General features: G+C 38.0%; 1 long non-coding RNA gene across 1 annotated transcript; it reads left to right on the forward strand.

The window, feature by feature from the left end:
- Nucleotides 1–1,955: 1,955 nt before the first annotated feature.
- On the forward strand, nucleotides 1,956–9,522 carry LOC120098230 (uncharacterized). The gene is made up of 2 exons (XR_005496352.2): nucleotides 1,956–2,247; nucleotides 4,814–9,522. It is a non-coding gene; the product is annotated as an uncharacterized LOC120098230 (long non-coding RNA).
- Nucleotides 9,523–13,890: the final 4,368 nt, after the last annotated feature.

Consider the following 13,890-nt stretch of genomic DNA (forward strand, 5'->3'; position numbering starts at 1 on the left):
TATAAATCTAATTCAATTATTCTGAGGGTGAATTTCCAGTTTTGCTGGCACCCTTCGGTGAAGAGGCTGTCCCTTTTACAGTGTGTTTTTGATGTCTTTGTGATAATTAGACATCCATAAATTAGTAGGTTTATTTCAGGGTCTTCTATGGTGTCGCCATGATTTGTATTTCTGTTTTTGTGACAGTTTTATACTGTCTTCGTCACTGTAGCTTTGAAATACAGTTTGAGGTCAGATGTGACAGAACACTATTTTAAACATAAACTGCCTTGCTATCTTCAAAATTATGGTTTGTGGCAACATGGTCTGGAAAATGGCAAAAATTTTCTACACAGAAAAAAATACCTCTTTAATCTTTCCTCTTTTAGAGATGCTCATTCGGTGCCTGCATTTAGTTTGGTATCCAATGTGAATTAATACAAGGTGTCCTTTTGATGACTCATAGGACACACAGCAGAAGATGTGGTGTAAGTATAGACTTAAAAACCTTCTACAGTTTCAGGCCAGAGAAAGGATGGATCTAGTTATTTTTCATGATGTTTCGGTATTAACTCTCTGTTTCTTCTTTGAACAGATAGCTCCCTGATTTCTCTATAATGACCACCTATACATTTCATGTTCGGATTCCTATGTCAGGAATGGCAGCTCACCTACATCTCTTCTAACTCATGTTCTAGGTGAGGACTATAACAGCTATCATTAGTGATGGACTAAAATTATGATTAAAAATTAAGATGGCTGACACATATAACCGCTTAGAGCTCATGATTTAAAATATCATACACTGCATGCTTATATTTTTTCTGATATAACAATGGAGATAAGAAAATATTTATACACCCCTGACAGATGATTATATCGACTAGATCTCATGTGCTTCATCTTTTAATTATTGCAAAAGAACACTTACGAGTTATGTTATTGGGTTTTTTTTTTCTTTCACAGGGCTATTTGTTTTCATGTAAAACTGTATACTTTAGCTAATTCATTTTTGAAACTATTTGGAATTTATTGTCAACGAAGTGCTAATCCTAAATAGATGCCCTGCTGTGTTTGTTGGCCTCATTTCCTTTATTTTTCTAACTTGTTAGAAGATTAAGAATATAATAATGTCTAATAATATAGTTAATTTAAATATGTGAACAACAGCTCTTCAGGAATAGAATTTTCTTAGTTATTTAATATGCCAAGCATATGCACTGCAGTGACCTATACATAAAGAAAAATTGTGATCTTAAAGACAGTTTACAATAGTCTAAACGATAGATGTGACATGATTTCTGATAAAGCAAGCGAGCAAACAAGCAGTCTAGTTGTTTTTATTTTTTTATTTTTTTTAGACCATGTTATCATTACTTTTGGAACAAATGGTTAATCCTCATTTGCCAAAGCTGGATTGTCCTTTCTCAACAAGATGTTGTAATTTTCACATTGACAGCCAATCAAAAAGAATCTATTCCAAATGATCAAAGCACATACTTCATAGGCCAGTTTCCTGAAATGACAAGTAGGACAGCTTTGTGTGAGAGAAAAGCTGACGTGTGCTTTAATCTCCAGATCTCGGTGCTCAGCACCCCATGCTACCTTAGTTGAAAAGCATTTTGTTCTTATGGTTTTCACTAAGTGTTTTCTTCTTAAACACTTTTCTTTAAAAAAAAAAAAAAAACAGGGAATGGGATCTGTGAATGGGAGAGATTACTAATGGTATAACAACTGCTTTTCCATCTAATCTAATACACTTACAATTGACTGGCTTTTTAATGTTTGACCCTATCCTCTAGTTCATAAATTGAAATACAGATGAAAACAAAAAGAATAAAGGAAAAAAAAATCAAGATTTTCCTATTGATAATTTTGGTATTCAAAGTTAGCCACTTACAAGAAAAATCACACAATGGAAGGGAAAACAGTGTATCCAGATACATGTTCAGAGTCGCCTAGACATAAGTGTGCTAGGCCTGGAGACACCGCAGCACAAACCAGAAGATGGTTTTAGATACTTAAACCAGGAATCTCATGTAGGGGCAGGTCTGGTCGTAAGGTCCTGTTCCCCAATTGGTTCTTAATCTGTCAGTAAAGAAGCCGTGGGCCAATGGCTGAAAGGAAGAAATAGGCAGGACTTCCGGGGCCCTGGAGGCAAGCAGACAGATGAGAGGGAGAGGGGAGTTCACTATGCTTCTGATGAAGAAAAGTTGACCAGCCACGTGAGATCTCTAAACGGAGCGGCCACACAGGCGGCTCCTACAGGTGAGTGGTCAGGAGAGTTATGCAGGGACTGGGTATAACTGAGGAACTAACGTTTAGGGCAGGTGGGAGGTATGGAGAAGATAAGAATATTGATAAGGACACGCTCTTCCAGGTGGCAGATAGTAGCAATTGTGCCAAGAAGATAAATTGAAAATGAACAACCTGTGTGTGTCTTTTATCCATGGATTCAAGGGAAGCTGGGTGGGGGCTGCTAGCCTGTTCCTGGAGCTTAGGCAGGGTAGCAAAGGCTACTGGCAACATTCTCCCAAAAATGTTCAGAGGAGCAGGAAATCTTCTTGGCCACTTAAGATACATGGCAGGTAAGATGTTTCCATATTTGCAACATAGCAAGCTCCAAGCTCATCTTCTATGGTGAAATAATGGCTAGGTTTTTATGGTTCCTTTGGCCTAGGACTTCAGGGCTCATATAACTCAGACTGGTGAAGAAATCCATGATTTTGGTTCTTATTGACTACGGTTGAGTTGGCCCTTGTCTAACCTGAGGTGCTCTTCATAAAGGCAATGACGTGAATCCACTGCTGAGATGGCCAGCTCATTCACAGGACTCAGCCTCAATTCTGCAAATCTGTGGGTCAGAAAGATTCCTGAGTGTAATCGTGGCTTCTCTACCAGTCACAACATAACCAATCCATGCAACTCCTGGGTCCTGACCTTCAACCACAGGAGTGCATCTCATTCTTCCTCTGTAACCAGAGGTTGCCCTCTTCTGACCACCCTAAATCCATGATATTATTTTAAGAAAAGCCAATGTTGGTTTTCTCAATTTGCACGAGAACTTTGGAAGCAAAGCCTCACAGCAGTAATCCTGCATGTACTCATTGAACTTATTTAAACACAGAGGCTGGCATTCCTTCTGGGTACAGGGAGCTAAGAGTGCACGTCATAACTGTCTTTGTTTTTTGTCTGAGAAAATAGCCTTGTAAGTTTTTAAAAACAAAAAGGTCATACACAGAGACATAAACAGGTACACACACACACACACACACACACACACACACACACACACACAAGGCATGGGTTTATTTTTGATCATCTACTCATTAAGGAGAGTAAAACTTCCACTAGAGTAAAACATGCTAGGAATCAAGAGATTTCTGAACAGGTGAAAGAGGTTTAAAGTTAAATGGAGGCTAAAGTAAGCATCCGAGTTCTACTTGTATATAGCAAGAGGGCTGCTGAGACCAGATCTGACTCAATCAGTTCTCTTCTTAGGTCCTCTTACCAAAGCAAAGTGGTATTGGAATTTTCTTAGATTTTTTTCTTAAGGATAACAGTGATAACTATATTTACTTGAGAAATAAGTCTAGATGCCTTATAAGGATAAGAAAGTATTTCGTATGCATTATTTCCTCTATTCACTACAGATCAAAGATGTGTCTGTACTTGATAGCTTTCTATTGCTATAATAAATGTCATGGCCAAAGCAACTTACAAAGGAAGAGTTTATTTGGCCTATAGTTCCAAAAGGTTAAAGTCCATGATCTCAGAAAGGAGATATAGCAGCAGAAATAGGAAACTGAGAGCTAACATTGTGGACCACAAACAGACAGATCAAATTCCAAATGTCAGAGTCCTTTTACTCTTAAAACCTGTGTCTAGTGACATATTCCATCCAACAAGGCCACATCTCCTAACCCTCTCAAACAGGGCCATCAATTAGAGACCAAGTTCACAAATGACAAAACTATAGGGGACATGTCATTCAAGGTCTCTCTATATCCCTTTTCTTCATCGTGGAGCTTATGAATGATGTACAACTCAAACTGACTCCAGAATAACCAGAAGTGTTGAAGTAGAACAGCTTCAAGTTCATCATCACCCCTGCTTTCTAAAGGATTCTTTAAGGCTGTCTATTCCCTTTCATAGCACTGGCTTCACACCAAGACTCAATGCTCTCAGTGGATAAGATATATCTGTTAGGAACCAAAAGACTTTATAGTTCCTCGCCTGTTTACTGACTGATGTATCCTTTCTTTTGTGTCTTGTGGCCCTCACATCGTAGCCAGCAGCAGAGCCACATATCTCAGATGAAATAGTAAATGTATAATGATGCCGGAATTGGTGGTAGTGGAGCTTTCACTGTCCATTTTAGCAACTGAACTGAAATGCTCCAAAGTTATAAATCTACACCAAAAACATATGGTTACAAGGGACAGTAGAGATAACCATCTGTGGACTACATACAATTAGCTCTTGTAAAATAGCACTTAAGGACATTCTAGAAGTAAGCAAAGGTTCTCAGATTCATTCCACTAAAACAAAGTAAACAGGTTGCCCTTAGAAATTCACAACTACCTTTGAAACAAATGCTAATTCTTAATTCTTGGTAAATAAGGTGACTCAATGGGATACAAAGGAGACTGTCAAAGATTGACTATTTCAGAAAAGGGTGGAGGGCGATGTTGAAGAAGAAACCATAAAAGGATCGTTGGTTTTCATCACTTCAGAGCCTTCCAAATAATAGTCTTCCAGATTTCCTTATGGGATATTTCATGAGTGCCAAGAGTAAATCAGACAAAATTTCTTATTCATATGTCCTTTTCAGGTACCCAGGCTGTCTGCGATTCAAGTACCAATCTTTCATCTCTTGGAAAATGTGTTAGAGGCTCCTACGGGGACAACCACTTTTTTCCAACTATATTCAGCAAAGTTAAGAGGTATAGAAGGTTACATCAGATGGAGTATCAACATATGGCAAACAAAGGGGAAAGTTTAGTCATGTGTGAAACATGGAAATTTGTGGTGGGAAAATCCCACTATAGAGTGATGGCTTAGTTTTAGTATCTGGAGAGGTAGAATACATCATCCCTTTAAAGACTTGCTTGACATTTTTAAATGAGAGAGAGAGAGAGAGAGAGAGAGAGAGAATGAATGAGAATGAACACTCTAGAAAAGAGGAAAAGAAGTTCCATAAACTGTAGACTACATGAAGAAGGATAAGGAGAACTTAATTTTCAACTCTGACCTTCCGGGTACGGACAGTCCAGCTAGTGAAAAATCCAAGCACCCCCTTAGTAATACTCTGAGCTCTGTAGGGCATATTGGAATCTAAATCCATCCTCAGATCTTACTAAGCCGAAAGTGATTCCTCTGCTCCAAAGAAGTAATTGACTATGGGTGTTTTCCAATTCTTGGAACTCAGGAAACCACAACACATTGCTAATTAAGAAATTAAGGACCATAAAAATTAAGGACCAAAGTTTTGTTACCAATATTAAAATTGTAGGAATTTTGTGATGAAAAGGGGGCAGATGTACTGAAAATTAATTTCATAGAGTAATGAAACTTATTAAATCTTCAAGAATATGTGGAAATCCAGATTCAAGAAATTTAAGTAAACCTAACTAGATCCAACAAAACAAGACTCTGGTCCAGGCATACTAAAAAGTACAAAACTACAAAGAATCCTGACAACAAGAGAAAGGTATCAAGTCACATATTAGGAAAGGCCCATCAGACAATGGATTTCCAAGCAAAAACCTTACGTTTCAGAAGTGAATGAGCATCAGTGCTGAAAGAAAAATATCGATGACTAATAAGTGAAATTTTCCTTCAAAGCTGAAGGAAAAAATACTTTATTGGTAAGCAAAAAGTGAGGGAATTCATCTCCACAGATTAAGCCCTGCAAGAAACACTAGAGGCATTCTACAATATACATGAAAGGATGATAATTACCATCATAATATCACAGGAATGTATAACATTCACTTGAAGAGCAGATAAATGAAAATAAATGAAGAGAATTAAACCCCCAGCATGAGAGAAAACAACTAAATCACAAAAATAAATAATAAAAAGGTAGAAAACCCAAATATGCAAAATAAGAGAAATTGAATGAACAAAGTACAAGAAGGAAGTTTGTTGTTATGAATAATAACTTTGCATGTCAATGGACTAAATTAATCAACCAGTTGAGTGGGTAAGAGTATAAGACTCAAGTCTTTACTGCCTGTAAGAAACTCTTGAAAGAGAAGGATTGGAAAGGAAACTCTTGAAATGAAGGATTCTGTTTTGCAAATGGAAACCTAAAATAAGAAAGAGTAAAGGACACTTTAAGTAAAATATGTTGTTTTAACAGATTCAACAGATTTTTAAAAAGCTGAAATTGCATTGTGTAGTGTCGTGGACCACAGTGGCGTAGAACCATGTGTAGAACGGAGCACATACAAAGACAAAACTGAAAATAACATGCTCTGAAATAACCAGTCGGCAATGGAAGAAATTAATGCAGAAATGGACACGCTTATAGAAACGAATTCAGTGACAACACGGTACTCGCCTCCTAAAAGTTCTATAACCTCTTCCAAACAAAGCCGACAAATGCGGGCCAAAAGTGTAAATACCTGAGCCTATGGGTTACACTTTTCATTCAAACCATCACACAAGTCCAAATAAATACACAAGTGAGGAAGTAAACACAGAGTGGAGGGATTCTGGATCTTCTTTGGTGAGTACAGTGAGGATGTCTGAAATACTCAGAGGTAATCCTATTATTACATTTTACTTATATATACTTATATATATTGTACACATAAGTGATTTATGCCACTTAGGATAATAGCACCTTCCACAAAATCCCAATATCAAGCATGAGAAACCCTTGTGAGTTATTAGTTAGGGAAGTCCAAGAGACTCAGAACAATGTGGGCTATTTCTGTTGTCCTTTGTTAAGTCCTGAAGTGGAAGGTCGGCTCCTATTGCTGAAAATACCATGCACTTTGGACATAGGACTTGAAGGATTTGAGCCGAAACTGATTCAAAAGCCTTCTTCTCCCTCCTCCCCCTCCTCTTCTTATCCCTCCTCCCCCTCTTCTTCCTCTCCCTGCTCCCCCTCCTCCTCCCCCTCCTCCTCCGGAACTAGCTTTCATATTACCAGAAGGTGCTACTTAAGATTCTAAGGGATTGACACATAGATTCTAAGGGAACAATCAATAGTCCTTCCTGGCTGTGATGTCTAGGAACTACAGTAGTGATCAGCAAGTCAATGTAGCCCTAAAGATGCACTAATGGCACCTGTGTCTGGTGGAAAGCAACAGCTGCCTAATCAGACATAAGGCCCATTCAACGGAAGGAAAGTCATGACTAGTACTGGGCATCTAGGCAGCCACCTCTGGCTAGATATTCTACAACTACAGTTTGCAGCCGACCACACAGTGTATTGGCCTCCATAGGGTCTCACAGTGCTCACTGGTGTGTTGAAGGGCATTGAAGAGGGTGGCTAAATTAACAAAGTCAGGGTTTTCTTTTTACAAAATACTAATTAATCATTTTCTTCTTAAATATAATTTCATAGGAAAAAAACGTAATACTATGTAAACCATTTGTCATTTTATCAACTGGAGCGCAAAATATAATAATATTCAGGAGTTTGGAATTCAAATGTTCTAACATTCTCTGATTAGCGTTGACACACATGATGTATAGGATAGAAACATAGTAGGATATACCTATATCTATATTTATCTCTATATATGTGTGTATATATATATATATATATCTCATATATATCAGAGGATGCACACACACATCTTCTATCAAAACTGCTTACATTTTAGTAAGAAGTGTAGAACTCTTGGTCAAAAACCACATTTATTTTGTGAACTCACTCCACAAAAACATTTCAATTATTATGGATCTCTTGATATGACTAAGTTTTCATTTTCCCCTCACACTTTGCTGCAAAGATTATAGCTATTGGATAATTATTTGTTACATATTATGATTTGTAAAAATGGTGGTATATTTTCCTAAATGATGTTTAGTAAAGTAGTGGTTAAGCTGTCACAATACAGCTTGACATTTTCAAACAACTGGTTAGACTGAAGAGCTCAGATGATTAGATATGTTCTATAAAAAAACGTTAGGGAAAATTTTATTTCCCTTCTACATTCAATGATAGAAACTAGTTTGGGTGAGCTATATATCAGGCCTTTTCTGTTTCAAACCATTCATCTTCACATTTAGATGATCACGGATATGATCATTGTAAGGGGTTTATCTGAAACACTTCGTTGCCTTTCAAGTATGTGAGACCTACTAGGCAAGATAACTTGTATAGGGAGCATTGTGACAGCACACGTGAGAGACTGGAGACCCCTTTCAGATTCCGTGTTGACAGACTGGAAACACAGAAGAACAGGGCGGAAGGTGCAACCAGACAAAAGCAGCTTGGTTTCCCAGTCGTCCTCGGAATAACGAGGAGTGCTTGTTACCGCCTTCCTTCTTCTTTATTGTGACTACATTTTAATTTCTATTCACATGTCCATGCCAAGTGAATTGCACTCCAAGTTTTAAAATAATGCATAAAATATTTATCGTTGCAGAATGTTTTCCTCCACTGTACCAAAAAAAAAAAAAAGCTTAAAGTGACCAAATAAAACTCATCCTTCAAACTCAAGCCATTTTGAACAGGTCATAAAAATGACTTATTCTATTAACAGTTGAATCAATAAAGTAGAGTCTTCTTTGGCACCATGGGAATTGCATGATAGAGTTTTCCTTTTCATCAATAACTCTGAATATATCTGTGTTAATAAATGTCTCATATTTCTCATCACAGTCTGTCAGGGGAGGGAGGAGAATCTCAGCTCCCTGATATTATTCACTAAGAGACTCCATAGACAAAGACTATGGAATTCTTCACCAAAGGCTAAGAAGGTGACTCACTAAGGAAAGGTAAAATTATTTTGAATAAATAAAACTTAAATTGTATCTCTTCCTGATCTTCAATAATATCTTATTTACCTAATCTCATTGGGACATTGTTCTTGATGATTTTCTGGTTTTCTTTTTGCATACTGAGTTTTCTATTTTTTCTCTATTTTTTAATCTGTTCATTTTCTTTATCTGTCACAGGTAGATTTTTTTCAGTTAGATCTCATAGATATTTTTCTGTAAACAAGCCATATAAACAAGATAAATCTAAACAATGCTTAGTTTATTAATTTTGTGACTTTGAAATGTCAAGTTTTTATTTGAGGCACACACACACAGATACACACACACACACACGTATATGAACTTCCAGACAAAAATAACAACTTTTAATAGGAAGATACTTTTCCTTCACGTATGCAAGATGTAGACAATTTCAAACTCGTGACAAACTTATTTTCTTACAACGTTCATATGGTGGGCTAACTAGTGACAGATGTTAAGTTTGATAGAGAACAGTAAAGGACAAAATTCTACTTGTGCTCATCCATAAAGCAATTTGTTTTTAAATGAAACTAGTTCTAGTTTGTTTTCTATTCCTATCATAAACAGCATGACCAAAGCAACTTGGCAGGGGGTGGGGGGAATTTATTTTAGATACTGGGTTGTGGTCCCTTATCAAAGGACACCAAGGCAGGAATGCAAGCAGAGACCATGGGGAAATGCTGCCTACTGGCTTGCCCTCACTCCATTCTGTGATCAGTTATTTCTACAGTCCAGGCTCACCCACATAGGAATGGCACCACCCACAGTGGGTTAGGCCCTCCTACATCAATGAGCACTTAAGCATGCCCCAGAGACATGTTCACAGGCCAAGGTGACAGAGGCAATTCTTCAGTTGGGGTTCCCTCTTCCTTCCCAAATGACTTGTGTAAATCAACAGAAACTGACTACCACAAAACTCAAGACAACAACTGAGATTCATTTACTGTAATGACCGACTTTCACAGATGCCAACCTCTGGATTTCCTTTTGCCCATTCTCATGGCTAAAAATAAGCCGTTTGGTGTTAAGTTACATTTCCTTAGTTACTAATGATGCTGACCATTCTTGTATTCCTTCCTGTTGGACTGTTTACTATTGATTTACTCTGTGTATAACTATACTATTTTTGCCTATTCTATGCTTTTCCCATTCATTTTTAAAGGATTTTTTTAATGACATGAAATTCTTAATTTGGATGGGGTAAAACTTATCAATTGATCTCTATCATGGATACAGCAGGTATTCTAAGAAAACTGTCTATTCTAAGATGACATGCTTTTAGTGTGTCCCCTGACGATTTAGATGTTGAATTTTAATGGCAAATGTGATCCTATGAAGAGAGGGGACCTTGGGAGGCAATTCGGCCATAAGGACTCCTCCCCCTCAAATGGAAGGTTGTTAAAGAATAAGCTTCTGGCAGCCTTTGACAGTCTGCTCTTGGAGCCTCAGCTGTACCAAGACACATCTTCCTCCTCTCTGTGGTATGCAGCAGGGCGCCATCTTGGAACTGAGGATCTGATCTTCACCAGATACCTAATGCACCAACATCTGCATCCTTTTCTATCCTTTCCGGCCAGGACTACTGCTATCTTGGGTTTGCAGCCATTGGAAATAACTTACTTTCCTTTGTATGTATCCTGATGAGACTTGCTAAGTGACTGCATATACTTTTATCCTTTTTGGAATATCTATAGGCACTGTCTTATTAAATACGATCCCTCTTTCCCTTTTCTGTATGTTCTCCTGGGACTATTTGAAACCCTTCCACTACTGTTAAATCATTTTGGCGCTTTGCGAGAATGATTACTTTTTAGTTCCGTATTCTCTATTGAGTACTTCATGTTCTGGATAGTTTCATGGCTGTACCAATATGATCTTAACTCTAAACAATAAGCTATGCAAACTGATAGAATTGTTTCATTTTGAGTGCTTGTATGAAGTTTGTGTTTTAAGTTATCCCCCTATTTTAAGGATGTTCTGTACAATCTCAACCGCACCAGTTACTGCTTCCTTGTACTTTTGAGTGACCAACAGCATCAACGCTTGACTCACCTGCATATCCACTTTCACTGATGTTTTCATCTCTCGCTTTGCTGTATGTTTTACACTCTATAAATATATCCCAAATCTGAAAGAAAATAGAATCTAAAGTAAATAATATTTATCCTCATTTAGTTGTCTTTTTCTGACAGTGTACTAGAGGTACGATGGGTCAGTCAGCTGAGATGGCTTAGCTGGGTCTAAAGCGTACTGCAATTTTTACTTTAATTAATTAAAGTAATTCGTGTGTGTGCTGCTGGGGATAGAACTTAGGACCTCAAACATCCTCAGCAGCACTCTGCCATGCCGTCACACCCTAGCCCTTTGCTGTGGCTTTAATTTTATTCAGTTGACCACTGCTTAAAAGCATGTCTAGTGAGAGTGTAATTTTTCACTGGCCAGCACTGGAGTCTAAGCACTGACAGGTTTCAAGGGTCTGTTGATGTTTCACAGGCAAACCACTACGTTCAGAATTTTTGGAGCCATCGCCGTAATTTATTGCCATGCTAAAAGATTTTAATTTCACCTTGGTCTCTCTCCTCTCTTACCCTAATTACTTTCTCTACCTAAGGAGATCTGCTGCAGCCTTCCTCGTCCTTCTCAGTCCTTTAGAAAGCTGACAGGCATATATTCATGAACGAGGTTAATGTCCTGTCCATCTTAAGTCGCTGACAGAAAAAGCATGAAGCTACCAACCAGGCAGGGAGAGATTCCTGTGAGCTTTCTGCCACTTCTGGTATTTAAAAATCTAGATTGCTGTGAGGGGTTTAGCATGACTGCTTAACTAAGTGTTAGCTGAACAAGATGGCCTGAGAACCTCTTTGTAGAGATAGTATCACATCAGTACTTCAGAATAAACCTGTTTTTAAAAATTACATAGTCAGTAGAATTTGATTTAATATAGTTTGAATGGCACAGTTTTATTTGGTGCACCTGGGTGTATTAAGATATCATTACTAAACACTCTAACCTTATTGCTTAGATCCTTCTTGGCCTAGTGTAACTATATCATAAGGTGATTCTTGATCCTATCTTTGCTTCTCCATTGCTCAGTGAGGAAGCCTGGGAATAGCATGGGACTCTGTTACTTCAGTGTTCTCAGTCAGTTTGTTACCCACTCTAGGGAAGACGTTAGAATTAACAAGCCTCTAAAGTACTTGGAAACTTTTCAACAGGTACTACGTAAATCTTAGCAGTCGTTACCATACACATTTTCCATTTAAATATCATTTTTTTGTAATTCAAAATAACACAACAGAGTTTTCAGTTTTATAACATCTATCACCGTGCAGGTAAGGCCCAGCTAATGACTTGCAGAGCTGGCCTCTCCGTTTCCAAACAAAACATTAATAGAGCACAAGCTAGGTTCTCTTTAATATTACAGTGCACTGATCTGAATACATAGGAACTTGCACGCAGCTGTCAATATTTGAGAAGGAAAACACAATTTGTAGAATTCATGCTGGAGCCTCTTAAATCAACACCAGCACTTGGATTTGGATTTGCCATGTGTCCCCACACTGACGATGCTTAAAGAAGACGTCTTATCACATGACGAAATGTGGTGTGGCTGTTGGTCACAGTGCACAGCTAGGTACTTATTCTTCCTGAAGGCAAAATTAGGAGTGCTTGCTTCCTAGCACAGTGGGACTATCAAGAGCACTTCTTTCCGTATTCTTCAGTGAGAATTCGGAGTTGCAAAATCAAGTTCTAAGCTATGACCAAGATTCAATATTTGCGGCACCTTGGCAAGCTACTTTAGAGGTGGGCCATTTCAAACTGTGGTAGAAGTGAGAAGAAAATTTTCAAGGCCACTTGAGCTCTCTGATAAAATTAATAAATAGTATGCCAGCCTGAGAACATGTCTTTGGATACACGGTCATGCACTCCAGTGTCAGGCATAAGCCTCATGAGAAATAAATACATTTTAAAAGCCACCCCAAACTGCCTTTATTCTCAAAGCTGTGAGCTATGGGAGCCATGATGTTTTATTGCTTTATGAAAAGTTATTCCTCAAAATTTACTAGGTTGGAGTATCCAAGTCATTATTGAAGATGTTTAGATAAAACTCACATGAGAGTTTACTTATTGATTTATCTGCTTGTACTATAACTATTTATTAGCATCTAAAAGACTGAGTCTCTATCTAAAATATGGTTATCTCTAAGGATAATATATGCAAATCTGTATTTGAAACAATCTTCTTACGGATGGCAATTACATAGACTAGCTGCTTGTCAGTCTTTAAATTGTTTGTATATGGTGTGACGACAGGCAATGTGTGTGTGCATGTGTGTGTGTGTGTGGTGGTGGCGGTGGTGTGTGTGTGTGTGTGTGTGTGTGTGTGTGTCTGTGTCTGTGTCTGTGTCTGTGTCTGTGTCTGTGTGGTTGGTTGGTTGGTTTTGAACTCACCTGAGAAGTGGCAGTTCTTGCAATTTCTAGGACTTTATTTGTGCTTGTGTTAGGAACAGAACTTTTAATCTGTGTTTTCTTCCTGCCAGAATCTTTTCAAACCACTTGAACTCTTAATGAAAATGATCCTTAAAATGGAGACACAGTGGACAGGTTTCCTCAAACAGGTACTGCCATGCATTATAGTAGGCAGAACGGTCCCATTGCACTCAGGGCAGGGTGACATGCGAACTGGGTCAGGGGACTTGCATTCACATGTCAAATACTACGAATGAATTTATTTCCCATTTTGTGTGAAGAGGGAGAAATCCTAATGCTTTAATTTTGTATTCTGTCTTGTTCATCCACTGAGCTGTGTCTGCTGTCCTCTGGAGCTCAGAGCCCTAAATGATTCATTTTCGAAAATGGAAAAACAGAACATGACTAAAGCAAAGGAAAGTGCTATTATTAATTCTCAGATACATCATGCTC

The sequence above is a fragment of the Rattus norvegicus genome, chromosome 18 (genome assembly GCF_036323735.1).
Source record: "Rattus norvegicus strain BN/NHsdMcwi chromosome 18, GRCr8, whole genome shotgun sequence".
Taxonomy (NCBI): Eukaryota; Metazoa; Chordata; class Mammalia; order Rodentia; family Muridae; genus Rattus; species Rattus norvegicus.